The sequence below is a fragment of the Callithrix jacchus genome, chromosome 4, assembly GCF_049354715.1.
Source record: "Callithrix jacchus isolate 240 chromosome 4, calJac240_pri, whole genome shotgun sequence".
Taxonomy (NCBI): domain Eukaryota; kingdom Metazoa; phylum Chordata; class Mammalia; order Primates; family Cebidae; genus Callithrix; species Callithrix jacchus.
In genome coordinates, this window is record NC_133505.1 from 112,382,021 (window position 1) to 112,409,022 (window position 27,002).

At 38.6% G+C, this 27,002-nt stretch overlaps 1 protein-coding gene and 1 pseudogene across 9 annotated transcripts in view; one reads left to right on the forward strand and one right to left on the reverse strand.

Annotated features, from left to right (window-relative positions):
- ATG5 (autophagy related 5) overlaps positions 1-27,002 on the reverse strand; it is a 277,829-nt gene that overhangs the window by 194,118 nt on the left and 56,709 nt on the right. The window lies entirely within an intron of this gene.
- On the forward strand, positions 19,121-19,278 carry LOC128931957 (U4 spliceosomal RNA; annotated as a pseudogene).

Below are 27,002 nucleotides of genomic sequence, written 5' to 3' on the forward strand. Positions count from 1 at the left end.
TTCACAGCGGGAGAAAGGAAGATATTGTATATACTTCTTGCTAGAGCTACAAGCAATGTTACTGAAGTTAGCTTCTTTTTATAACACTTAACATTTAAGAAGGCTATCAAATCAAAAGCATAAAGCCAAAGAACTGTTCTACAGAAAGATTCAGTTTTTTAAAAAAGATTAAAAATACCATTCCTCAAAATCCTGACGATCATCCATTTTTCCTCTCTCTGCTAAATTAAGCTTTTATATTGGTCTTGCAAATTTTTTAATACCTGGAAAAAATGCTTTTTTAAAAAAAAATTTCAGATCTCTCTAAAAAGCTAAGATATCAAGTTAATTTGTATTCTTTGTTCCTCATGTGGAAAAACAGCAGGAAAAAAATGGTAACTTTAAAGGATTTATCTATTCTTCCACTTAAGCTTTACAGGAGGTAAAAACTCCAGGCAAACTAATTCTTATCCCACAAGTAACATGTCTAAAATCTCCCACAGGAGACATAGAGGACATGTAAGTAGACTGTAGGGATTGCTACTCAGGCTCAATTCAGCTGGCTGGGACCCTCATGCAGGAAACGGGTAAAATAGTCTCCACATGCATATATTATTTACCTCCTGGTCTTTAACATCTATGATGCCAAAGGAGAACAGAGTTGTAGCACTCCAAATAAATGTTATATTGTACAAAACTTAGAAGACAGACTCTAAGCTTGTCTTTGAAAGGAAAAGCAAATGGCTCAATATCACTATGGAAGGGAACCCACTCTTCACAAAATTTTCCATTGGTAACAGTATTATTCAAATGAGCACTACAAGTGACCATGTAATATATGTAGTGTTTTAATCAGAGGCTTTCAAAATATGTGATAGAAAACACATTCAAGTATAGACCTATATGGATTAATTTCTTCATATGTAATAGGTTAAACATCTCTGTAAGACAAAATAGGAAAAAAATAAAAATGAACAAGTAGTTAACTACTGGCAGGCTGCCAAAAGCAGGTGTTCAGTAAGTGACCTGTATCTTCAAACTCATCTGCCTTCTGAGCTAGGTCAAATTAAGAGAATCAGCCCCTGAAAATTCATCATCAACACAGAAGTAGGTGGGCCCAGTGGGCTGGCCTCTGTATCAGGGCTGAGCAGTGCCAGTCCTGGAGGAGGTTCATCTTTCATCCTGTCCATAAACACATATCTTGGCAAAAGGATTGTACCCAGGGAAATGTGTGGTCTGAGTGAATCACAAAAGCAATAAAACCCAAATTCCTGGACAATTTTGACCTAAACAGTCACTGTCTGAGAACTGACTGAGAGAAGACATCTATTCCTTTGCCCTACAAAGAGCTAGTCTTAGAAAATTGGCATCAAGAACAGTAATCAATATATTTTTAGAGTGTAATTACTTCTCTCTGTGTTCACCACTATCACTTTCACCTCTCGAAGCCAACACAATTGCCTCCTACTTAGTCACTGTCCTATGTTTATCCTTTCTGCCCAGCATCCAGAATGCTCTTTTAAAGCATAAATCATCATTAATGAGTAAATTTTCAAATACTTTTCTGGTGGGCCATAAAACATAATGCTTCATGATGCACTTTAATGATATGGTTATTTTAAGTTATGTACTAAAATCATTTTAAGAAAATATGCAACTCACTGCATCTCCTTACTGCCTGCAACCAGTCAAGACTGCTCCCTGCCCAAACTCTGCATGCAGGCAACAATAAATAATGTCAGTAATAAATACCTCTTCTCCTAGAAGCATCTCCTACTTGACCCACTCCACGCACTTAGAATGCTATTGTTGCTGCATTCCTCTGAGATCTCACTGTCTACCTTACCAACTTACTAAGTTACTACCTACCTCACTAAGCTTTAAGTCATGCTATTTTTCTTTTCTGTCCTAGTAAATATCAAACTTGATCCCATTTCACAGTTTTATAAGCCTAGCATCCCCACTTTCCTAATCTTTATATACCTGCTTCCTTCTCATCATTCAAGTCTCAACAGAGTGTTACTCTCTCAGAAGGACTTCCTTCATAATCCTAGCTAAGACAGCCCCACTCTCCAGTCATTCCCTATACCATCACTCCACTTTATTCTAAATACTTATCGTTATTTCAAACCATGCAATTTACATGTTTCATTATGTACTGTCATTCTCCCTCAACTAAAATGTATGTTTCATGAGGGCAAAGACTTTGTCTTTATCTTCAGTCCTAGAAGGTTCTATGTACTTCAGCCCTAGAAAGTTAATGTACTATGAGTATGCACATAGTACATACTCAACAAATGTTTGTTAATGACTAACAACTAAATGAACGACTAAGCAATGGGGAAAATAAAAACAAGGAATAGCAAATGTAGTGTGAGACAGTGGAAAAATTAGACAGTCTGGACCACACTGCCTGGGTTTCCCAGCTTTGTCATTTATCTAATAGCTGTGTGAATTTGAGCAAGACACTTCCTGTTCCTGACAGGAATTAAGTGCTACATAAGTATTTGCCATTATCATTATCTTTTAGGCTGCCTCAGATTCAACAACAGAATACACTGAGCTTCTAGATTCTACTAAGTAAGAAGTGTCAGGACTGGTATGGAAAAGTAGCCCTGCCAAAACCCCATCTTTACAGGATTGCTGGAAAGCTCAGAGCCAGAGAGTCTGGCTCAGAGCCAGGGAGTCTGCATCACTTACATCAAATTCTATGTGAATGTTGCATGTTGGAGTTATGCAATTGAGCAGTCTTTGCTAGCCATAGTTGGGAGAATAAAAGCCTGAACACAGTACAGCTGCAACATTTAGAACCAAATGTCCTCTATGTCCCTTTTGCTTCCTCCCACTTTTTCAACCACCATATAAGATTCTATCTTCTCACCCTGTGGGCACAATTTAGTTGCCGTTTACCTCCCATCAATTTCACTTGCATTCATCTCCAGCCATATCATGTAACAGTGGTGGGAATAAAAATGGTAGTCCAAGAACATCTAGGCGAACATCTGAGGAGTCCTCCAGTCTTGACAAGCAAGTCTGATTTCCAACCCTACCCCTTAAGACCTAGATAACCATTCCTTTCCAACCCCTTCCTCTCCGAACATGTCTTAATATAGTAAGGAAGAGGATATAAGCATGATGGGGGAAGGGGTTCTAGATAATCCGAAAAGATGAGAGGCTCACAATTGTTACACCTTATAATGGAGCCAGTAAAAACTAGCTACCTCATGAAAACTTTGTAAATGGTTAAAAACTACTGCTGGAAATTTAAAGAAAATTAATCTTGCTAAGTACTGAAAAAAACAGACTGTAAATTCTAATTTCAACATCACCAGTCAATAAACCATGACTGCAAGTTACAACATCTTTAACAGTATTCCAAGAGTCAATCCCAGTAACTGCCTTTATTTTTAAGTAGACAGCATTCAATTATCATATTCTAACCAATTAAGAAGAATGTATTTCAAATATATTTTTAAACTGGGTAATAAAGATTCAAAATTCAAAAATTTCATAGCGTAAAAACCAAATTATTCTGTTGTTCTATGTGCTTACATTAAAATTTCTAAAAATAGTAATGATCAACTATATTCTCATTTTCCCTTAATCCAAAAGACAATCTTTAAAGTAGCTTGTCAAGAAGAGATTTACAGAGCTACGGCACAGTGGTAGGCCAGGACAAATTATCTAAATGTATTCCTGTTAAAATCATCTACAGATTTATAACCAATAACCTGCTGCTTTATTACTTTTAGAAACTACCATATGTTTTTTAAAAGTGTTATTTCTCTTGGCCGAAATTAGTTTATTGCTTTCCTAGATGCAGAGGGCCAGAAACAAATTTAATATGCAATTGAGTTCACTTTTACTTCACTTACCAAGCCAAAGTCATAAGATAAAAACAAAAATTTTAATTTTGAAAGACTGACAAAGAAAAAGATACCCCCATTATGGTTCACTGTAACCTTTCCAACATTTATTATGTAGGTAATTCTCTCTTTAATACAAATCCTGTATGCTTCTGGAAAGAAAAGGTAAAGTAGAACCCACTATTAATGATTATCCACTGACAAGTAACAAAAGCTTTCAAAACAAAGGGGCCACCAATGGTCACTGGAGATGCAGTATGTAATGCAACATTTCTTAACTTTTGCTGCTCACCAGGATCACCTGAAGAGCTTTTAAAAAACACTAATGTGCAGGACCCACTCCAGACCAATTACCTGATTCCCTGGGATCTGTATTTTTGAAAGCTCCCCAGATGATCCTGATATATAGCCAGAGTTAACAACATCCAGATGTAACAAAAAATGGAGTCATGCTTCATTTAACAATGGGAATAGATTGTGAGAGAAATGCATCAGACAATTTCATCATGTGAACATCATAGAATGTACTCAGAGAACCAATGAGAACACACAGGCACAGGGAGGGGAACATCACACACTGGGACCTGGAGGGTGGGGGGACTGGGGAGCAATAGCATTAGGAGAAATACCTAATGTAGATGACGGGGCAATGGATGCAGCAAACCACTGCACCTATGAAACAAACTTGCACAATCTGCACGTGTACGAGGGGAGGGGAAGGGAGGGGAAACAAACCAAATCTAGGGAGTACAGCCTACTACACGACTAGGCTATATGGTATAACCTATTGCTCCTAGGCTATGAACCTGTATGGTATGTGCAAATCAGGTATGTACAAACCGGTACTGAATACTGTAGGCAACCGTAACACAATGTTAAGTATTTGTGTATCTAAACATAGAAAAGGTACAGTAAAAATACCAAATAAAAGACTTTTAAAAGGTATCCCTGTATAAGGCAGGTACCATGGATGGAGCTTGCAGGACTGGCTCTGGGTGAGTGAATGTGAAGGCCTAGGACATTACTATACTGTAGACTTTGTAAACACTGTACTCATAAGTTACACTGAATTTATTTAAAAATTTACCTTAGCTTACAGCCTTTTCACTTTATAAAGGTTTCCAACTTTTGAGTGTTTTGTAAAAATATTTAGCTTAAAACAAACATGTAGAGTTTCACAAAAACATTTTATTTCTTTAGATCCTTATTTTATGACACATTTTTTATTTTAAAAATTTTTATTTTTTTAACTTCTTAAGGCTTTTTGTTAAAAACTAAGGCACAAATACACACATTAGCCTAGGCCTACAAAGGGTGAGGATCATCAATATCACTGTCTTCCACCTCCACATCTTGTCCCACTGAAAGTCTTCAGGGGCAATAACATGAGTGGAGCTGTCATCTCCTATGACAACAATGCCTTCTGGAATACCTCCTGAAGGACCTTCCTGTTTTACAGCTAACTTTTTCTAATAAGTAGAAAGTAAACACTCTAAGATAATAAAAAGTACAGTAAATAAACCAGTAACATAGTTGTTTATTATCACTTTCAACTAATGTACATAATTATATGTGCTAGACTTTTATCCAACTAACAGTATAATACATTTGTTTATAAAAGTATCAGCCAAACATAGGAGTAATGCACTGTGCTATGATGTTACAAGGGCTACCAGGTTACTAAGCTATAGGAATGTTTCAGTTCCATTATAATCTTAAGTGACCACTATCATACATGCAGTCCACTATTGACTGAAACACTGTAATGCAGAGCATGACTGTACATTTACTGTAGAATCAGGGATCTAGGTTCAAATTCTGGTTCCACCTCTTGGTAGTTCTGTTAACTCATTTCCTCATTTGCAAAGGTGGTAATGTTTATCTAATTCTTGTAAGGAATCACTAAGATTATGCATGTAGAAGTGTCTAGGCCTGGGATATCACAGGAATTTAGTAAACCTAATAAGCACCTCCATTTTATTTCAAATCTATCTAATCTGTACATGGTAGCTATGAAAAATACCTCTATGAAGAAGTTCCCAATTTGCAAACAGCTCATATTATGAATCTGCAGTTTAATTAAAACAGAAGACAGAAAAAACGGCATGCTCAAACAAATTTTTATTTTGTAGGATCTGTGTAGAGTGACATCTATCAAATCCCTTGATCCTATTATGTGCTAAACTGAATACCAGGAGCTGTAGAGAATTAAAAAACAAAAAACAAAATAAAACAAGTACACAACAGATTCTTCTCTTCACTTAATATGTAGCTGGGGAAGCTAAATAGTCACATAAAGTTATCACAATTCTAATAAGTCTGATGAATCTTTTATTTTGCACTAGTAAATGCTTGATGGCTCAAGTCCTTCCCACCCACCCCCACTCTCCATCTCCTCCAATAACAGAGGTGACTAAGTAATAGATACTATACTTAGGTAAAAAGCATATCAGAAGTTTAGGAGGCCCAGGCAGGAGGAATGCTTTAGCCCAGGACTTTGAGACCAGCCTGGGCAACATAGGGAGATCCCATCTCCACCAGAAAAAAAAAAAAAAATTAGCCACGCATTGGTGGTACATGCTAGTAGTCCCAGCTACTTGAAAGACGGAGGTGGGAAGATAGATTGCTTGAGCCCAGGAAGTCAAGGCTGCAGTAAGCCATGACCTTACCACTGCACCTCAGCTTGGGTGACAGAGTAAGGAGGCCCTGGAATAAAAATAAAAAAAAAATTAGGCTAGTCGAAAGTGCTATTAAAAACAAACAATACTAGAGTGAGAAATAGGGAAAAGCTACTGGTTCTCATTACAGTGGGACCAGTGATCATTTTTATCAATAACTTATACACCTGCAAAGAATTTAGCAATTTAAAAAACCCTACGATTTTATATTGTTTAATTTTCACACAACTTACTGATATAGCTCTCCTCACTGTAAGGAGGAGGAAACTGTGACTCAAAGCAGCAACACGACATGCCCAAGGTCATCAGGCTAATAGCTGCTAGTGGGTGCTACCATGCCACAGAAAATTTTTAGTTACATTTCTGTAAATAAAACAACCTGTGTGCTCACACTCCATGTTCAGCCAATTCAGGATAACTTATGATTAACAGAGCTGGGAAACAATTAACAAATGGCATGTTCATGTTATCAAAAAAGTACAGGGTTCTATGCATCAAAAATTACGGTAGCATCTGGTAAAGTAATTCAAAAAATCTCATTTCTTCTAGTACTTAGAGATGACAAACAGTACAGCTAGCAGTAGCTGCTACTACAGAAATAAATATTACTTGTTTCAACATGTTCATTAAGGCATAATTCTTCAATGAGTACATGCAGAAAGGCACTGTGACAATAAATTGAAAATATTACTCAATTAGAAACTATTCTTTTTTTTTTTTTGAGACGGAGTTTCGCTCTTGTTACCCAGGCTGGAGTGCAATGGCACGGTCTCGGCTCACCGCAACCTCCGCCTCCTGGGTTCAGGCAATTCTCCTGCCTCAGCCTCCTGAGTAGCTGGGATTACAGGCACGCGCCACCATGCCCAGCTAGTTTTTGTATTTTAGTAGAGACGGGGTTTCACTATGCTGACCAGGATGGTCTCGATCTCTTGACCTCATGATCCACCTGCCTCGGCCTCCCAAAGTGCTGGGATTACAGGCTTGATGAACCACTGAGCCCGGCCTAGGAACTATTCTTTAAAAGAAGCCAAGAATGATAATGAGTGAAACTGAAAAATCCCATCTTAATTCAACTTTTAGCTACCAGAACTGTTCAATAAGTATTTTCCTCAAAGCTGCTGTAACAACTAATTCACTGCAAAACAATGTTGGTTTAAAACCATATACATTTGTTGAAAAATAGGCCCCACGCAGAATTTTGCAAATTATATTTATTACCTATAATGAGTATATTGTGAACTACATATTATTGTTTTAAATGTATCCCATAACTTTAAGGGATATGTGATATACATAGTGTACCCTGTAAGGCCCAATAATTCAATCAGGATTTCCAGGAATCTTAACAGTAAAAATAAGAATAAAGTTATTAGAATTTAAAATGATCCTCCCAGTGTTTCTCAAATTTTTCATTTATAACTCAAATATCTGAATTGCATTACTGTATTGAGTGTCAACACTTGAAAATAAATGATGCTAAAAATACTGGGGAGAATGAGCTGTATTATAATTGTAAAGACTTTCCCCTTTCAACAAGCCCATGAAGTTGTCTTCCTTCTCACTTCCTATATTTCCCTTCATCATCTTGTCTCTCCTGCTCCTTTCTTACATACTAGGTGGACAAATATTAATACTTTTGATCTCTCAAAAACTATGAAGAGTTTTTTGTGTCTCTAACTCCTTCAGTTCTGCTCTGATCTTACTTATTTCTTGTCTTCTGCTAGTTTTTGAATGTGTTTGATCTTGCTCCTCTAGTTCTTTTAATCATGCCATTAGGGTGTTTATTTCAGATCTTTCCTCATTTCTCTTGCGGGCATTTAGTGCTATGAATTGCTCTCTAGACACTGCTTTAAATGTGTCCCAGAGATTCTGGTACACTGTGTCTTCGTTCTCATTGTTTCTGAAGAACATCTTTATTTCTGCCTTCATTTTATTTATCTAGTAGTCATTCAGGAGCAAGTTGTTCAGTTTCCATGTAGTTGAACAGTTTTGAGTGAGTTTCTTAATCCTGAGTTCTAATATGATTGCACTGTGGTCTGAGAGACTGTTATGATTTCCATTCTTTTGCATTTGCTAAGGAGTGTTTTACTTCCAATTATGTTGGAATTTCAGGTCAATATTTTTTTTTCAACCAAAATAGCATGGTACTGGTACCAAAACAAATATACAGACCAGTGGAACAGAATAGAGACCTCAGAAATAACACCACACATCTACTACCATCTGATCTTTGACAAACCTGACAGAAACAAACAATAGGGAAAGGTGCTGGGAAAACTGGCTAGCCATATGCAGAAAACAAGAACTGGACCCCTTCTTTACACCTTATATAGAAATTAACTCCAGATGGATTAAAAACTTAAATGTCAAACCCACAACCATAAAAACCCTAGAAGAAAACCTAGACAGTACTATTCAGGACATAGGCATGGGCAAAGACTTCAAGACTAAAACACCAAAAGCAATGGCAACAAAAGCCAAAATTGACAAATGGGATCTAATCAAACTGCTGTGCAGAAGAGCTTCTGCACAGCAAAAGAAACTATCATCAGAATGAACAGGAAACCTACAGAATGGGAGAAAATTATTGCAATCTACCCATCAGACAAAGTTCTAATATACAGAATCTATAAGAAACTTAAACAAACTTACAAGAAAAAAACAATTCCATCAAAAAGTGGACAAAGTACATAAACAGACACTTCTCAAAAGAAGACATTTATGTAGCCAACAAACATGCAAAAAAGCTCATCATCACTGATCATTAGAGAAATGCAAATCAAAACCACAATGAGATAGTATCTCATGCAAAGTTAGAATGGTGATTATTAAAGTCAGGAAACAACACATGCTGGCGAGGCTGTGGAGAAACAGGAACACTTTTACACTGCTGATGGGAGAGTAAATTAGCACAACCATTGTTGATTCCTCAAGGATCTAGAGCCAGAAATACCATTTGACCCAGCAATCCCATTACTAGGTATATAACCAAAGGATTATAAATCATTCACCTGTAAAGACAAATGTGCGCATATGTTTACTGCAGCACTATTTACAATAGCAGACTTGCAACCAATCCAAATGCCCATCAATGATAGACTGGATATTAAAAAAAGTGGCACATATGTACCATGGAATACTATGCAGCCATAAAAAAGAATGAGCTCATGTCTTTTGCAGGGACATGGCTAAAGCTAGAAAGCCATTATCCTCAGCAAACTAACACAGGAACAGAAAACCAAACACCACATGTTCTTCATGTTCTCACTCACTAGTGGGAGTTGAACAATGAGAACACATGGACACAAAGAAGGGAAGATCACACACTGGGGCCTGTTGGTGGGTGGGGGGAAAGTGGAAGGAGGGCATTAGGACAAATATCTAATGCATACAAGGCTTAAAACCTAGATGATGGGTTGATAGATGCAGCAAACCACCATGGCACATGTATACCTATGTAACAAACCTGCACCTTCTGCACATGTATCCCAGAACTTAAAGTAAAATAAAATAAAATAAAATAAAATAAAGTTTTCCATTCTCTTAAAGAGAATCATAAAGTTCTTAAAAGGTTTCAAAACAGGCCTGGTGCCATGGCTCACACCTGTAATCCCAGCACTTTGGGAGGCTGAGATGGGAGGATCACTTGACTCTAGGAGTTCAAGACCAGCTTGGCAACAGGGTGAGACTTAGTAAAAAAAAAAAAAAAAAAAGTGCCCAGCGCAGTGGCCACACCTGTAATCTCAGCACCTTGGGAGGCCAAGGCAGGTGGATCACGAGGTCAGGAAATCGAAGTCATCCTGGCTGACATGGTGAAACCCCAAGTCTAGCAAAAATACAAAAATTAGTTGGGCGTGGTGGCACGCACTTGTAGTCCCATCTACTTGGGAAAATGAGGCAGGAGAATCACTTGAACCTGGGAAGGAGAGGCTGTAGTGAGCTGAGATTGCACCACTGCACTCAAGCCTGGCAACAAAGCAGACTCCATATTAAAAAAAAAAAAAAAAAAAAAAAAGCTTGAGAGGACTCATGATGGCGCTGGGAGAACAACCCAGGATTGAACCTCTCACTGGACGCACGGAGAGGGTGAGTCAGGGAAGCATTTCCAGACGGATCTTAGTTGCCCACAGAACGGGGAAATGCCCAGGTATAAAAGAGACGCAGGACGCCAGGCAAAGGTCTTGGCTGGTGCAGCCGGCAGCCAGTGCGGCTACGGCCAGCCCCAGAGCGCAGAGGAGCTCCACAGCGCTCCATACAAAAGCACACTGTTACGGGTGCCCCATTGAACCGGCAAACTGAGACCCGAGAGGGCTGAACTTGAGACTGAACGGGTCCTGAACTGTGACCCAGCCCAGGAAATCCCAGAGACTCAGCGTTTGGGGGAGCGCAGTGCGACAAACAAAAAGGCGATTCCAAACGCTCCTGGTGAAAAGGTTTTTTTTAAAGCGCAGCTCCGTGGGGGAGGGGCATCAGCCATTACCGAGGCAATCAGCCCCTACTGAGGTACATGCCCATTGCTGACGCAGCCTGCCGTTGCCGAGGCAACCTGGTACAAAAGAGAGACTCCGCCGCAGGGCGTAGCCGGTGGCAACAGGGCGGAGACCACAGCAGAAGGGCAGAGCCTGCAGCAACAGGACGAACCTCACACCAGCAGGGCGGAGCCTCGGCAGGCAAAAAGTGACTAGACTGCCTCCTAGCTGGGCAGGACAGCGAGGCGGACACTCACAACGAAAGCCCAAACCCACCCCCAGACAAAGCATCTGAGAAAAAAAGGGGTTTTCTTACGAGTTAGGTTGCAGCAGAACTAAACATAGCAGCCTAGCAGCCCTGAATGAACAACAGAGCTCACAGCTCAGCACTTGAGCTCCTACAAAGTACAGACTGTCTCCTCAAGCAACTCCCTGACCCCTCTATATCCATAAGACTGACATTTGGCAGACATCATCCTGGGACAAAGAGAGCAGAAAAAGAAACTGGTAGCATCCCTTGCTGTTCCGCAGCCGCTATAGGTACACCCCAGACCAGCAGGGCCTGAAGTGGACCTCAGCAGTCATACAGCGAAGGGGCTAGACTGGTAGAAGGAAAACCAAGTAACAGAAATACTCCATCATCAACAATCTGGGTGTCCACTCAGAGACCCAATTGAAAAGTCAGCAACTACACAGACGACAGGTGGATAAATCCACAAAGATGGGAAGAAACCAGCGCAAAAAGGAGGAAAACACCCAAAACCAGAACACCTCACCGCCTAGAAAGGACCAAAACTCCTCACCAGCAAGGGAACAAAGCTGGAAGGAGAATGACTGTGATGAAATGACGGAATTAGACTTCAGAAGGTGGATAATGAGAAACTTTTCTGAGCTAAAAGAACATGTTCTAAATCAACACAAAGAAACTAAGAACCTTGAAAAAAGATTTGAGGAAATGATAACAAGAATGGATACCTTAGAGAGGAATATGAATGAATTAAAGGAGCTGAAAAACACAATACGAGAACTTCGCGAAACATGCACAAGTTTCAATAGCCGAATTGACCAAGCAGAAGAAAGAATATCAGAAGTCGAAGATCAACTCAATGAAATAAAACGAGAAACCAAGATCAGAGAAAAAAGCGCAAAAAGGAATGAACAAAGTCTCCAAGAAATGTGGGACTGTGTGAAGAGACCTAACCTATGTTTGATTGGTGTACCAGAAGGGGATGAAGAGAATGAATCCAAGCTGGAAAATACTCTTCAGGACATCATCCAGGAAAATTTCCCCCAACTAGCAAGACAGGCCAACACTCAACTGCAGGAAATACAGAGAACACCACAAAGATATTCTGCAAGAAGAGCAACCCCAAGGCACATAATCATCAGATTCAACAAGGTTGAAATAAAGGAGAAAATACTAAGGGCAGCCAGAGAGAAAGGTCGGGTCACCCACAAAGGGAAGCCCATCAGACTCACAGCAGATCTCTCGGCGGAAACTCTACAAGCCAGAAGAGAGTGGGGGCCAATATTCAACATCCTTAAAGAAAAGGACTTTCAACCCAGAATTTCATATCCAGCCAAACTGAGCTTCAGAAGTGAAGGAAAAAGAAAATCCTTTGCAAACAAGCAAGTACTCAGAGATTTTGTCACCACCAGGCCTGCTTTACAAGAGCTCCTGAAAGAGGCACTACACATAGAAAGGAACAACCAGTACCAGCCATTCCAAAATCACACTAAATGCTAAAGAGCATCAACATAATGAAGAATCTACAACAACTAACGGGCAAAACAGCCAGCTAGCATCAAAATGGCAGTATCAAATTCACACATAACAATATTAACCCTAAATGTAAATGGACTAAATGCACCAATCAAAAGACACAGACTGGCAAATTGGATAAAAAGCCAAAACCCAGCAGTGTGCTGTATCCAGGAAACCCATCTCACATGCAAGGATACACAAAGGCTCAAAATAAAGGGATGGAGGAAGATTTACCAAGCAAATGGAGAGCAAAAGAAAGCAGGAGTTGCAATCCTCATCTCTGATAAAATAGACTTTAAAGCAACAAAGATCAAAAGAGACAAAGAAGGCCATTACATAATGCTAAAAGGATCGATACAACAAGAAGAGCTAACGATCCTAAACATATATGGACCCAATACAGGAGCACCCAGATACATAAGGCAAGTTCTTAACGACTTACAAAGAGACTTAGACTCCCACACAGTAATAGTGGGAGACTTTAACACTCCACTGTCAATATTAGACAGATCAACCAGACAGAAAATCAACAAGGATAACCAGGGCTTGAACTCAGAACTGGAGCAAGCAAACCTGATAGACATTTACAGAACTCTCTACCCCAAATCCACAGAATATACATTCTTCTCAGCACCACATCATACCTACTCTAAAATTGACCACATAATTGGAAGTAAAGCACTGCTCAGCAAATGCAAAACAACTGAAATCATAACAAACACCCTCTCAGACCATAGTGCAATCAAGTTAGAACTCAGAATTCAGAAACCGACCCAGAACCGCACAGCTTCATGGAAACTGAACAACTGGCTCCTGAATGTTGACTGGATAAACAACGAAATGAAGGCAGAAATAAAGAAGTTCTTCGAAACCAATGAGAACGAAGACACAACATGCCAGAATCTCTGGGACACATTTAAAGCAGTCTCTAGAGAAAAGTATATAGCAATAAGTGCCCATATGAGAAGAATGGAGAGATCCAAAATTGACACCCTATCGTCAAAATTGAAAGAGCTAGAGGAGCAAGATAAAAAAAACTCAAAACTCAGCAGAAGACAAGAAATAACTAAGATCAGAGCTGAACTGAAGGAGATTGAGACACGAAAAACCCTCCAAAAAATCAATAAATCCAAGAGCTGGTTTTTTGAAAAGATCAACAAAATAGACAGACCACTAGCCAGATTGATTAAAAAGAAAAGAGAGAACAACCAAATAGATGCAATAAAAAAATGATAAAGGGGAAATCACCAGATTCCACAGAAATTCAAACCATCATCAGAGAATATTACAAACAACTCTATGCACATAAACTAGTAAACCTGGAAGAAATGGAGAAATTCCTGGACTCCTGTGTCCTCCCAAGCCTAAACCAGGAGGAAGCTGAAACTATGAACAGACCAATAACAAGGGCAGAAGTCGAGGCAGCAATGAAGAGCCTACCACACAAAAAAACCCCAGGTCCAGACGGGTTCAAAGCCGAATTCTACCAGACACACAAAGAGGAGCTGGTACTATTTCTTCTGAAACTATTCCAAATAATCCAAAAAGAAGGAATCCTACCCAAATCATTCTACGAGACCAATATCATCCTGATACCAAAACCCAGCAGAGACCCAACAAGAAAGGAAAACTTCAGGCCAATATCCAGGATGAACATAGATGCAAAAATCTTCAATAAAATATTGGCAAGCCGATTGCAACAGCAAATCAAAAAACTTATTCATCATGATCAAGTAGGATTCATCCCGGGGATGCAAGGCTGGTTCAACATACGCAAGTCTATAAACGTAATTCACCACATAAACAGAACCAAAAACAAAAACCACATGATTATCTCAATTGATGCAGAGAAGGCATTTGACAAAATTCAACAGCCCTTTATGCCAAAAACCCTCAATAAACTCGGTATCGATGGAACGTATCTCAAAGTAATAAAAGCTATTTATGACAAACCAACAGCCAATATCATACTGAATGGGCAAAAACTGGAAGCATTCCCTTTGAAATCTGGCACTAGACAAGGATGCCCTCTGTCACCACTCCTATTCAATATAGTACTGGAAGTTCTAGCCACAGCAATAAGGCAAGAAAAAGAAATAAAGGGTATTCAAATTGGAAAGGTGGAAGCCAAATTGTCTCTATTTGCAGATGAAGTGATAGTATACCTAGAAGACCCCATCGCCTCAGCCCAAAAACTCCTGAAACTGATAAGCAACTTCAGCAAAGTCTCAGGATATAAAATCAATGTGCAAAAATCACAAGCCTTCTTCTACACCAATAACAGACTTAAAGAGAGCCAAATCAAGAACGAACTGCCATTCAAAATTGCTACAAAAAGAATAAAATACCTTGGAATACAACTCACAAGGAACGTAAGGGACCTCTTCAGGGAAAACTACAAACCACTGCTCAACGAAATCAGAGAGGACACAAACAGATGGAGAAACATTCCATGTTCATGGTTAGGAAGAATTAATATCGTGAAAATGGCTATACTGCCCAAAGTAATTTACAGAATCAATGCTATACCCATCAAGCTACCATTGACTTTCTTCACAGAACTGGAAAAAACCACCTTGAACTTCATATGGAACCAAAAGAGAGCCCGCATAGCCAAGTCAATTCTAAGTAAAAAGAACACAGCAGGAGTCATCACACTACCGGATTTCAAACTATACTACAAGGGTACAGTAATCAAAACAGCATGGTACTGGTACCAAAACAGAGATATAGATCAATGGAACAGAACAGAGGCATCAGAGGCAACACAACATAGCTACAACCATACAATCTTTGATAAACCTGACAAAAACAAGCAATGGGGAAAGGATTCCCTGTTCAACAAATGGTGCTGGGAAAACTGGCTAGCCATCTGTAGAAAGCAGAAACTGGACCCCTTCCTGACACCCTACACCAAAATTAACTCCAGATGGATTAAAGACTTAAACATAAGACCTGGCACCATAAAAACCTTAGAAGGAAATCTAGGCAAAACCATCCAGGACATAGGAGTAGGCAAGGACTTCATGAACAAAACACCAAAAGCATTGGCAACAAAAGCCAAAATAGACAAATGGGACCTAATCAAACTCCACAGCTTCTGCACAGCAAAAGAAACAGTCTCTAGTGTGAATCGGCAACCAACAGAATGGGAAAAAATTTTAGCAGTTTACCCATCTGACAAAGGGCTGATATCCAGAATTTACAAAGAACTCAAACAGATTTACAAGAAAAAAACAAACAAGCCCATTCAAAAGTGGGCAAAGGATATGAACAGACACTTTACGAAAGAAGACATATATGAGGCCAACAATCATATGAAAAAATGCTCATCGTCACTGGTCATCAGAGAGATGCAAATCAAAACCACATTGAGATACCATCTCACGCCAGTTAGAATGGCGATCATTAAAAAATCTGGAGAAAACAGATGCTGGAGAGGATGTGGAGAAAAAGGAACACTTTTATACTGTTGGTGGGAGTGTAAATTAGTTCAACCATTGTGGAAGACAGTGTGGCGATTCCTCAAGGCCTTAGAAATAGAAATTCCATTTGACCCAGCAATCCCATTACTGGGTATATATCCAAAGGACTATAAATCGTTCTACTATAAGGACACATGTACACGAATGTTCACTGCAGCACTGTTTACAATAGCAAAGACCTGGAATCAACCCAAATGCCCATTGATAATAGACTGGATTGGAAAAATGTGGCACATATACACCATGGAATATTATGCAGCAATCAGAAATGATGAGTTTGTGTCGTTTGTAGGGACATGGATGAATCTGGAGAACGTCATCCTCAGCAAACTGACACAAGAACAGAAAATGAAACACCGCATATTCTCACTCATAGGCGGGTGATGAAAAATGAGAACACATGGACACAGAGAGGGGAGTACTAAACACTGGGGTCCATAGGGGGCAAAAAGGGGAGGGCCAGTGGGAGGGGGAGGTGGGGAGGGATTGCCTGGGGAGAAATGCCAAATGTGGGTGAAGGGGAGAAAGCAAACAAAGCACACTGCCATGTGTGTACCTATGCAACTGTATTGCATGCTCTGCACATGTACCCCCAAACCTAAAAAGCAATAAAAAAAAAAAAAGCTTGAAAACAAAAAATTCACTTAAAAAAATAAGTTTAACTATAAATACCAGTGTGTATGTATATATGTGGGTGGGTATGGTATAATTTTTTTAAGAGGAAAGAGGAATTATGCTGTAAATTCAAATAGTAATGATACAAGTCATGACTCCAAGAGTGAGAATCATTGATGAGAGATGTCTGTCTGAATTTCCTATAAAGTGTATCATCATTCATAAGGAAAAATTTCTTGGACCTTCCCAAACTTATATATTTTAAAAAATGACAGGATCTTGGAGGGCATAAATTTTTTAAAATCCACTAAAGTAGACCAAATATAAAATAAAATATATAATAGTCATTTTACTCTAGATGATCTAAAATTTTATTTTAAAAGGACATAAAATTATGCCTTTGTATTCTTGCAAAGTATCACTAAAAATATTTTTGATTATTAATCAGAGTACAAACTGAAGTACTGACATAGCCATACAGATTTATACATATATCAACTGGATCTCATATGCATACTTTATCAATAATACAGGATATATGACAATCCACTGTTATTAATGGACTCTTTCCAACAATATTAGCATAATCTGTAGCGTATTGTGAAATAACTGCCTAAATGTTTCACCAAGTTTTATTATTCATGGTACTCACTGCCAAATCTACCCAAAGCACTGTAAGAGGCTATAATCCAAATAATTACAAAATTTATTCATTTAAATAATGTAATTTCAGGAGCAATCTTTCTTCAGAAACTTAGCAAATTCTTTTTGCTGCTTTATATGAAAATGCAAATGCATAAATTCTAAAAATCCCACCATTATTTTTAATTACAGAAAGTAGAACACCAAGAGATTGATTTAAAACACATAATTGTAAAGTCCTTGTTTGTTCTACAGTACAACTTAATTGAATGCTCAAGCAGGTTACAAATTTGCTTTAAGCAACTTTCACACGAAGCTGTAGATTCTTAAATGCCACACACAGAGTTTCAGGTTGGAATTACTCACCTTCCTGCAAAATGTCCTACAGGCAAATAATAATAATAACAAAAATGACTTAATTAGCTCAGCCGTATGCAACAAAAAAGCACACATAAATGACGTAGCTCCATGTTTCATTGCTTTGTATCACTGGGACACATTCACTGCCATATTCTTGAAGCTAAAATTCCCATACTACTTGGGAAAGTAAACACAGTATGTAATTCGAAACTGCAGCATTAGATTCTAATCTATTATGCATTCTCCATCTGCTGTCCTACACTCACAATATTTAATTTTAGCAAAATCTAACTCAGTGTATCTCTATATGAATGCCTCACAGACATCTCAAACTTTTAGCCTCCAAAATGACCTCTCAAATAGGCTTTATTTCCCATCTCATTCTCTATCTAATATTTCATATCTCAGTATAAAGCACCACTCTCCATGCAGCTGCCCAAATCAGAACCCAGGAATAATGCTTTCCTTGTTTTCAACCCATCTTCTACATGCACAGCCTAACAACAGGCTCTGCCAATCTACCTCTAAAATAAGCCCCAATTTGTTGACTTTTTCCCATCTCCACCACCATCACCCTAAATATCACCATATTCTTATACCTAGACTCCTACTAGAGCCACTTCCATTCTTAACTCCTATTCCATACTACACTGAATAGCCCTTATATCATATTCTACATCTCATCACTCCCCTGCTTAAAAGTCCCCCAATGTCTTAAAATCCAAATTATTTTCCAAATCATTTTCATTTGCCTATAAGGCCTTACATCATTTGGTTCTTTCTCATCTCTCCAAACTCATCTTGGGCCACATTTCCTCCTCAGTCACTATGCCTAAGACATGCTTATCTTCTTTTGACTTCTCAAAACACACCCATTGTGGACTCAATGTTTACATCCCCCTATAATTCATGTTGAAATCCTAATCTCCAACATGATGGATTAGGTGGTGGGGCCTTTGGGAGCCGATTGGTTATAAGGGCAGAGTCCTCATAAATGGAATCAGTGTCCTTATAAAACAGACCAGAGAGAAAGCTCTTGCTCTATTTTACTCTCTGAGGACACAAAGAGAAGACAGCTATGAATTAGGAAGCGGTCCCTCATCAGACACTGAAATTGCAGGCACCTTCATCTTGGACTCTCTAGAGACTAGATTGTGAAAAATAATCAGAGGTCTTCCCTAATCACCTTAATATATATAGGTTCAATTCTAATTGGTCAATATTCTCAGCATCTTACTGCTTTCAAAATAGCATAAAACAAAGCTTTGTGCACTGGCAGTATCATAGCCAATGAGGTTTACCCAAGGCACAATAATTGCTAACTGCAAACAGCATAAAACCAACTGCCGAAAAAATGCTTCGTGTTCCTTTACTAAAGAAGACACATGAGGCCAACAAACATATGAAAAAATGCTCATCATCACTGGTCATTAGAGAAATGCAAATCAAAATTACATTGAGATACCATCTCACGCCAGTTAGAATGGTGATCATTAAAAAATCTGGAGACAACAGATGCTGGAGAGGATGTAGAGAAATAGGAACACTTTTACACTGCTTGTGGGAGTGTAAATTAGTTCAACCATTGTGGAAGACAGTGTGGCGATTCCTCAAAGACCTAGAAATAGAAATTCCATTTGACCCAGCAATCGCATTACTGGGTATATACCCAAAGGACTATAAATCATTCTACTATAAGGACACATGCACACGAATGTTCACTGCAGCACTGTTTACAATAGCGAAGACCTGGAAGCAACCCAAATGCCCATCGATGATAGACTGGACAGGGAAAATGTGGCACATATACACCATGGAATATTATGCAGCAATCAAAAACAATGAGTTCGTGTCCTTTGTAGGGACATGGATGAATCTGGAGAACATCATTCTCAGCAAACTGACACAAGAACAGAAAATGAAACACCACATGTTCTCACTCATAGGCAGGTGATGAACAATGAGAACACATGGGCACAGGGAGGGGAGCACTACACACTGGGGTCTATTGGGGGAATAGGGGAGGGCCAGTGGCAGGGGTGGGAGATGGGGAGGGTTAGCATGCGGAGAAATGCCAGATGTGGGTTAAGGGCAGGAAGGCAGCAAATCACACTGCCATGTGTGTACCTATGCAACTATCTTGCATGTTCTGCACATGTACCCCAAAACCTAAAATGCAATTAAAAAAAAAAATGCTTTCTGTTCTACAAGCCTTATAAAAAGAACCAGATATAGGCAAGTGCCGTTTTTCCTACAAAGAATGCTTAAAAAAAAAAAGGGCAATAGAGAAGGGTATCCTTGAAGAAAAACCTATGTTTATTATACTTTTAAAAGCTACACATAGGAATAGTTCTCTGGAAGTGCCTAGAATATTTCCACCTAGGTGTTTTTGCTCTTGCTGTTCCTTCTGCCTAGGAAGATTTTAATCCCAGATAAATATGCCTGATCTTCTAAACTGCTTCGGGTCTTCATTTAATGTCATCCAATCAGTGAGGACTTCCCTGACCATTGTATTTAAAATAGCAACCTCCTTTCCCAACACAGTCCTTTCTCATATTCCTTTGTTTTTTTTTTGCATGGCACTCATTATCATAGGACATATAAAAAATAACACCATCTCTGATATGACCACTAGTATAGACTTCTACTGGGTCCTTTTCAAATCCTATTTGCTTCTTTCTAATTCATTAGCCACACTGCAGCCAAAGGGGCATCTTAAAAAGGAAAATCTGAGTCTGTTATAGGACTGCTTAAGATGTTTCACCAGTCTCCTACCATCCCACTCTCCACTCTTCCTGCCAGGGATAAGTTCACTATTGTTAAAATGGCCTGTAGAGAATGGTCCAAGACGGCCGATCGCTAACATCCCGGGATTGCAGCTCTCAGGGAAAGCGCGGAGAACTAGAGGACGCCACACTTTCAGACAAATTCTGGTCGCTCACAGAGCAGAAGATCCCCCAGTGGAGGAAACACACGGGTGGCCAGCGCGACTCTCATGGCCCGCGCAGCGGTTCCTCCGGCACCTCGGCGCGCCAGCTCTCAGAGCAGAGTAAACAGGTTCGGAGGACCCGCACGGGTCCCCAGCAGGACACCAGAGCACGAGGCAGCGGCTGTGACGGCACCTCGGCGCGGCAGCGCTGGCGCAGAGTAAACAGGACCGGTTCCCCTTCTGACCGAGGTTTGGAGCCCCAGGAAGGCAGAGTCGCCTACTAGGGACACAAGAAGGAAGCCAGACAGGAGAATCCTGGGAAGAAAAGCACCATCAGTTTTAATGCCGCTGCTCTGGCCCTGGGAACTAACAACCTGGACGTCCACTCAAGAGACCTAATCTGAAAGTTGGTAATTTCAAATACGACCGGAGGATAAATTTACAATGACGGGAAGAAACCAGCGTAAAAAGGCTGAGAATACTCAAAATCAGAACGCCTCTCCCTCTAAAGATGATCACAGTTCCACATCAACAATGGAACAAGGCTTGATGGAGAACGAGTGCATCCTGATGACAGAATCACTCTTCAAGGAATGGATAATAACAAACTTAGGTGAGTTAAAAGAACATGTTGTAGCCCAATGTAAAGAAACTAGGAACTTTGAAAAAAAGTTTGATGAAATCCTATTGAGAATAGACAACTTAGAGAGGAGTATGAGTGAAATAATGGAACTGAAGAATACAATACAGGAACTCCGAGAAGTTTGCACAGGTTTAAACACTCGAATTGTTCAAGCAGAAGAAGGGATATCAGAGGTCAAAGTCCAACTTAATGAAATAAAACGTGAAGAAAAGATTAGAGAAAAAAGGATAAAAAGGAATGAGCAAAGTCTCCAAGAGATGTGGGACTATGTGAAAAGACCAAATTTATGTTTGATAGGTGTACCTGAATGCGACGGAGAGAATGAATCCAAGCTGGAAAATACCCTTCAGGATATTATTCAGGAAAATTTTCCTAAACTAGCAAAGCAGGTCAACATTCAACCCCAGGTAATACAGAGAACACCACAAAGATATTCCTCAAGAAGAGCAACCCCAAGGCACATAAGTGTTAGATTCACCAGGGTTGAAACGAAGGAGAAAATACTAAGGGCAGCCAGAGAGAAAGGTCAGGTTACCCACAAAGGCAAGCCTATCAGACTTACGGCAGATCTCTCAGCAGAAACTCTACAAGCCAGAAGAGAGTGGGGGCCAATATTCAACATCCTCAAAGAACAGAACCTTCAGCCCAGAATTTCATATCCAGCCAAACTAAGCTTCACAACTGAAGGAAAAATAAAATCTTTTATGAACAAGCAAGAACTCAGAGATTTTATTACCACCAGGCCTGCTTTACAAGAGCTTCTGAAAGAAGCATTACACACAGAAAGAAACAACCAGTATTAGCCTTTCTAAAAATACACCAAAAAGTAAAGAGCACCAACATAAAGAAGAATTTACATCAACGAATGGATAAAACAGCCAGTCAACATCAAATGGCAGTAACCCTAAATATAAATTGACTAAATCCCCCAATCAAAAGACATAGCCAAAACCCAATGGCATGTTACATCCAGACCTGTTTCACATGCAAGGATACACAAAGACTCAAAACAAAGGGATGGAGAAAGATGTACCAACCAAATGGAGAGCAAAAATAATAATAAATAAATAAAAAGCAGGAGTTGCAATTCTCGTATCGGATAAAATAGATTTTAAAGCAACAAAGATATAGTGGTAAAAGGATCAATGCAACAACAAGAGCTAACAATCCTAACACCCAGATAGGAGACTTAGATTCGATGAGACAGAAAATTAATAAGGATATCAAGGACTCGAACTCAGATCCAGAACAAGTAAACTTAATAAATATATATAGAGCTCTCCACTTCAAATACACAAAATATACATTCTTGTCAATACCACATCACACCTACCCATAAGTTTAAATGAAACATTGATTGGCCATTATTAATACCCAATTTTTTTCAAAATAAAGCAATATTTCCATTTACTCTCCCTCTTTCTCTTTCTCTTTCTTCCTCTCCTTTACTTATTTTTTTTTTCTTTCCTTCTCTCAAAAAAAAAGAAATCAACTTGTAAACCTCTAGATCCAGGTCGGCAATGTCTCTCTCATTGCTTGATTTCCTTCCTTCCCTTCCCTCCCTCCCTCCCTCCCCGCTTCCTCCCTTCCTTCCTTCCTTCATCCCTTCCTTCCTCCCTACCATCCTTCTTCCCTCCCTTCCTGCCTTCCTCCCCCCCCCCCGCCCAAAAAAAATGGCCTGTAAAGCCCTGAACAGACAGGGTCTCTAACTTCCAGTTTTACCTCCTTACCACTCTCAATCTTGATCAACATGTTCTAGTCAGGATGGCCTTTCAGCTTTCAGAACTTTGTGAGCTCTTTGCTTCTAAGCCTAGCGCAGATCATTCCCTCTGCCCGGAAGACTTTCATCACAATCACACCACTCTAGCCCTTCCTTCTTGCTCTACAACTCCAGTTATAAATGTATACGTAAAAGGTACATTAAACATGTCTGGCTCCCCTGCTACCCTACACATTCAGAAGGAAGGGATTGTGCCTGTCATATTTACTCAGTGTCCCCTGTGCTTAGCACAGAGGCTGGCACATCGTTTTTTTATTGGCTAGCTAATCCACACTACTACTGTCTGGGCATGACTCTCCTATAATGAAGACAGAATTTGCAGCCCTAAAGATTGAACACAATGAATGTTGTTTCCAAGACTTGATTAAACATAAGAGTACAAAATCTGTGAGAAATATTTGTGGCAATGGAAGAAAAAAACAAAAATTTCCAAAAACTCACAGACAAAGAATAAAAAATAACAGATGAAACAAGACTGGACATATACTAGTAACAGGTGAGACTGAGTGACCAATATAGATTCACTGTACTTTTTTCTTTGCTATTATTTACGCAATGTAGTCTCAGTGTTCCAAAGACTGGTAAAAATCTGAATTTTGCTAAAGACTTTAAAAAAGGAAGCTTATCCAATATCAACCTTTCAATAAGAAAAGAAGTTCAAGAAGAATACTTATGCCTCCTACTGACAGTTCTACTTAAGAATCTACTTTTATACCACCTACAATTAGAACAGAACCTGACACTGCAACAAAAATCATATAAAGCCTCAACATAGATACACGGATAGTAATAGCTACATTAAGTCTAAAAACTCTTGTTTCTGTTTTGGTAGTTTTTCTATGTTACTACATTTATTTCTGGAAAGTTATCTATTTCCTTCTACCTAAGTAAGTCCTGCTTAAAAAGAAGACGAAGAGAGGAGGGGATGGGAGAACAGTAAAAATTATTCATACAGGAAGTCCTTTTGGAATCAACTGAAAACACCTATCATCAGAATTAAGGTATATGTGATCATTGCTTTACCATCCTTGAATGAGAGTCTTATGAGGTATTACCCCCTTCATATTTGTAATAAAACTCCAGCTTTTCAGACATCACCTAGGGGAAAGGAAGACAACTGGGGAAGGGGTAGAAAAGAAAAAACAGTCCAGCTTAGATAGAAAGTGACCTGCCATGGTCATATAACTGATAAGAGACACAGCAATAAATAAATAGATCAGGTCTGGTGTTCCATCTCAGAACAACAGATTCTTAGTCTGATACTTATTCTACTATAAGTAGAACCAGTAAAAACAAGGTAATGCAATTACAACCCACCTGTCTCTATCATACAAACCTCCAAAAGCTGGAATCACTACATTTAACTTTTATGTTACCTACCAAACAAAAGTATTTTTCAAATGTTGTGACTTGTTATAAAATTACCATTAGCTAATCACTGTGTCCTCTTAGAAACCAGTTTTAGGTTAAAATGGCATATCAAACAATTAATGTCACTAAAATATTAATTAGTTGAAAAAGCGTAACCACATTTTAGAAACAGTGTACACTTTTAACATAGTAGCAGTCAAACTTTGCCCTTATTTGCAAGTCTAATACCATCCTTCCTCGACTTTTTAGTTAGAACATATACTCAGAAAAGCAAGGCAGAAAACTAAGTCATGTTAAAAATATTTTTTATAGATTTTATAGAAATCTATAAAAAAATTGCTACCTTATAAGAAAAATGGCTTTACATTAAATAGATAATAGCCTGCACTTGTAGTAACAACTGTCTCATAAATAAAAATGCTACTTTCTTTTCTTTCTTGTGGTCATTAACTTTGTTTCACAGAGAGGCTAAATATTTTTATAAAATGAAAACTCGTTAAAAAAAAACACTGAAAGGCACAGTATGTCTTAAATGAGTTTTCTTGGTTTCATACGCTTTTCTTATTTCTCTTTCACAGAGTCCTGAGAAATTAAAATTAGCATTTGAAAGTATTCAAAAGTTGTTTAAATTGTTGTTTAACTGTTACAATCTACAGGTGCAGTTCTAAGTGAAATAAACGTGCCATCTGTTATGTCTGAATATTGAGAAATTTACAACTGCACTAACAGAAAGGTTTAATATCTCTGACTTCACAATAAAAACTTCTTTTGGAGGAAAAAATGCTACATAAAATCCAATTCCATAAATAAATTCAAACATGACACTTCCTTTAGTTTATACTAATAGTAAGCTATTTATGAAAAATTGTTAATATTATTTCCTGGTAGTTTTAGAAAGGAATAAAGAAGTCATGCAGTTACTATTTAGTTTCTTTACTTTCTGCCAAAGACCATACGAGGTGCCAGGGATATAAAAATGTAAGATATACTCCAACCAGCCTAATTGATATGCCAGCAAAATACATAAACCATATAAGAACACTAGAGTGTGATAAAATACAAGAGAAAAAAAATGCATAAATGTAACAAGGAGTCACAACAGCCTGAAAGCATTAACAATTCTGCCTCCACTTTCCTATAAAGCTCTGTGAAGACAGGAGCCATGTCTGTCCCATCAGTGCTGGATGACCACTAGCTCCTAACATAATGTCAGGTATACATTAGATGTTCAATAAATGTCTGTTGACCAAAATAGTTAAAAGAAGGAAAGGTTCTTATAGAAAGTGACAACTGAGATGAGCATTAAAACATCAGAAGGAGTTAAAGAGGAAAAAAGTATTCTTGATAGAAGAAACAGAATAGAAAACATCCACCTTTTACCCATTTATGTTAATTAGCATTCAGCATTTTACTCCAAAATATATTTTCTACTAGCAACATTTACCGAGCCAAAGATTTCCGAAATGAATATTCTCATTCTGAATAAACAGATAATAAAGTACCAAGGACTCCAGTATCCACAGCATACTTCTCATTAGACTTTGCTGTGAAGACCTCTCACAAGACTACTCAAAGTCTTATGAGAGGTATGTTAGCTCAATCATAGTAGTGTAAGCTTAATCATAACCATCACAAATAAAACCAAACATGATAGCTATAAAAATAATTTATAACCAAAAATAAAATGGAATAAAGAAAATTTTAACCAAACATGATTTAAAGTTGGACTTAATCAAACTTCACTTTAAAATTAATTTAATAAAATTTAATAAAGAAATGTATACAACAGTCACATACTCAAGAAACAACATGAGCCAAGGCAGAAATAAAGTAATTTTATGCCTAAAAAAATTGTAAAAAATGCAGTTATTAGATTACGTTTGCTAAAATATGTTATACCCAGTTCTGAATGTGTAACATTTTGAGTCAGACTTCAGGTCAAAGATAAACATGAGCTGTAGCTTGGTCAACCAGCCTTTTATTAGTTAACAAGCATTCTCTTAAAAGGCCTGATAACAGGTATGTTAGGCTTGTGAGCCACATAGTCTCCTCTTAATTATTTAACTCTGCTACTGAAAGCAGCCACCAACAATACATAAATGAATGAGTGTGGCTGAGTTCCAGTAAATCTTTACTTACAAAAACAGGTGGCTGGCCCATGACCATATTTGCCAACCCTGTCCTGGAAGCTAAAAATGACTTCTCACTCTTTTTATCAAGTCAGCTTTATTCCCTTTCAAACACTTTCACATAAACTGTATTAGGGTTTCATTAGAGCCTCTACATATATCCATGAGTCAAACATAACAGATATTCTCTTGTTTTATAGATTAAGAAACTGAAGCTAAAAGGGGCTGATTTGACCTAAGGACTTCTAAGACCTGAGACTAAAAACCAGGCCTCTGTTCCTTTTCTAACGC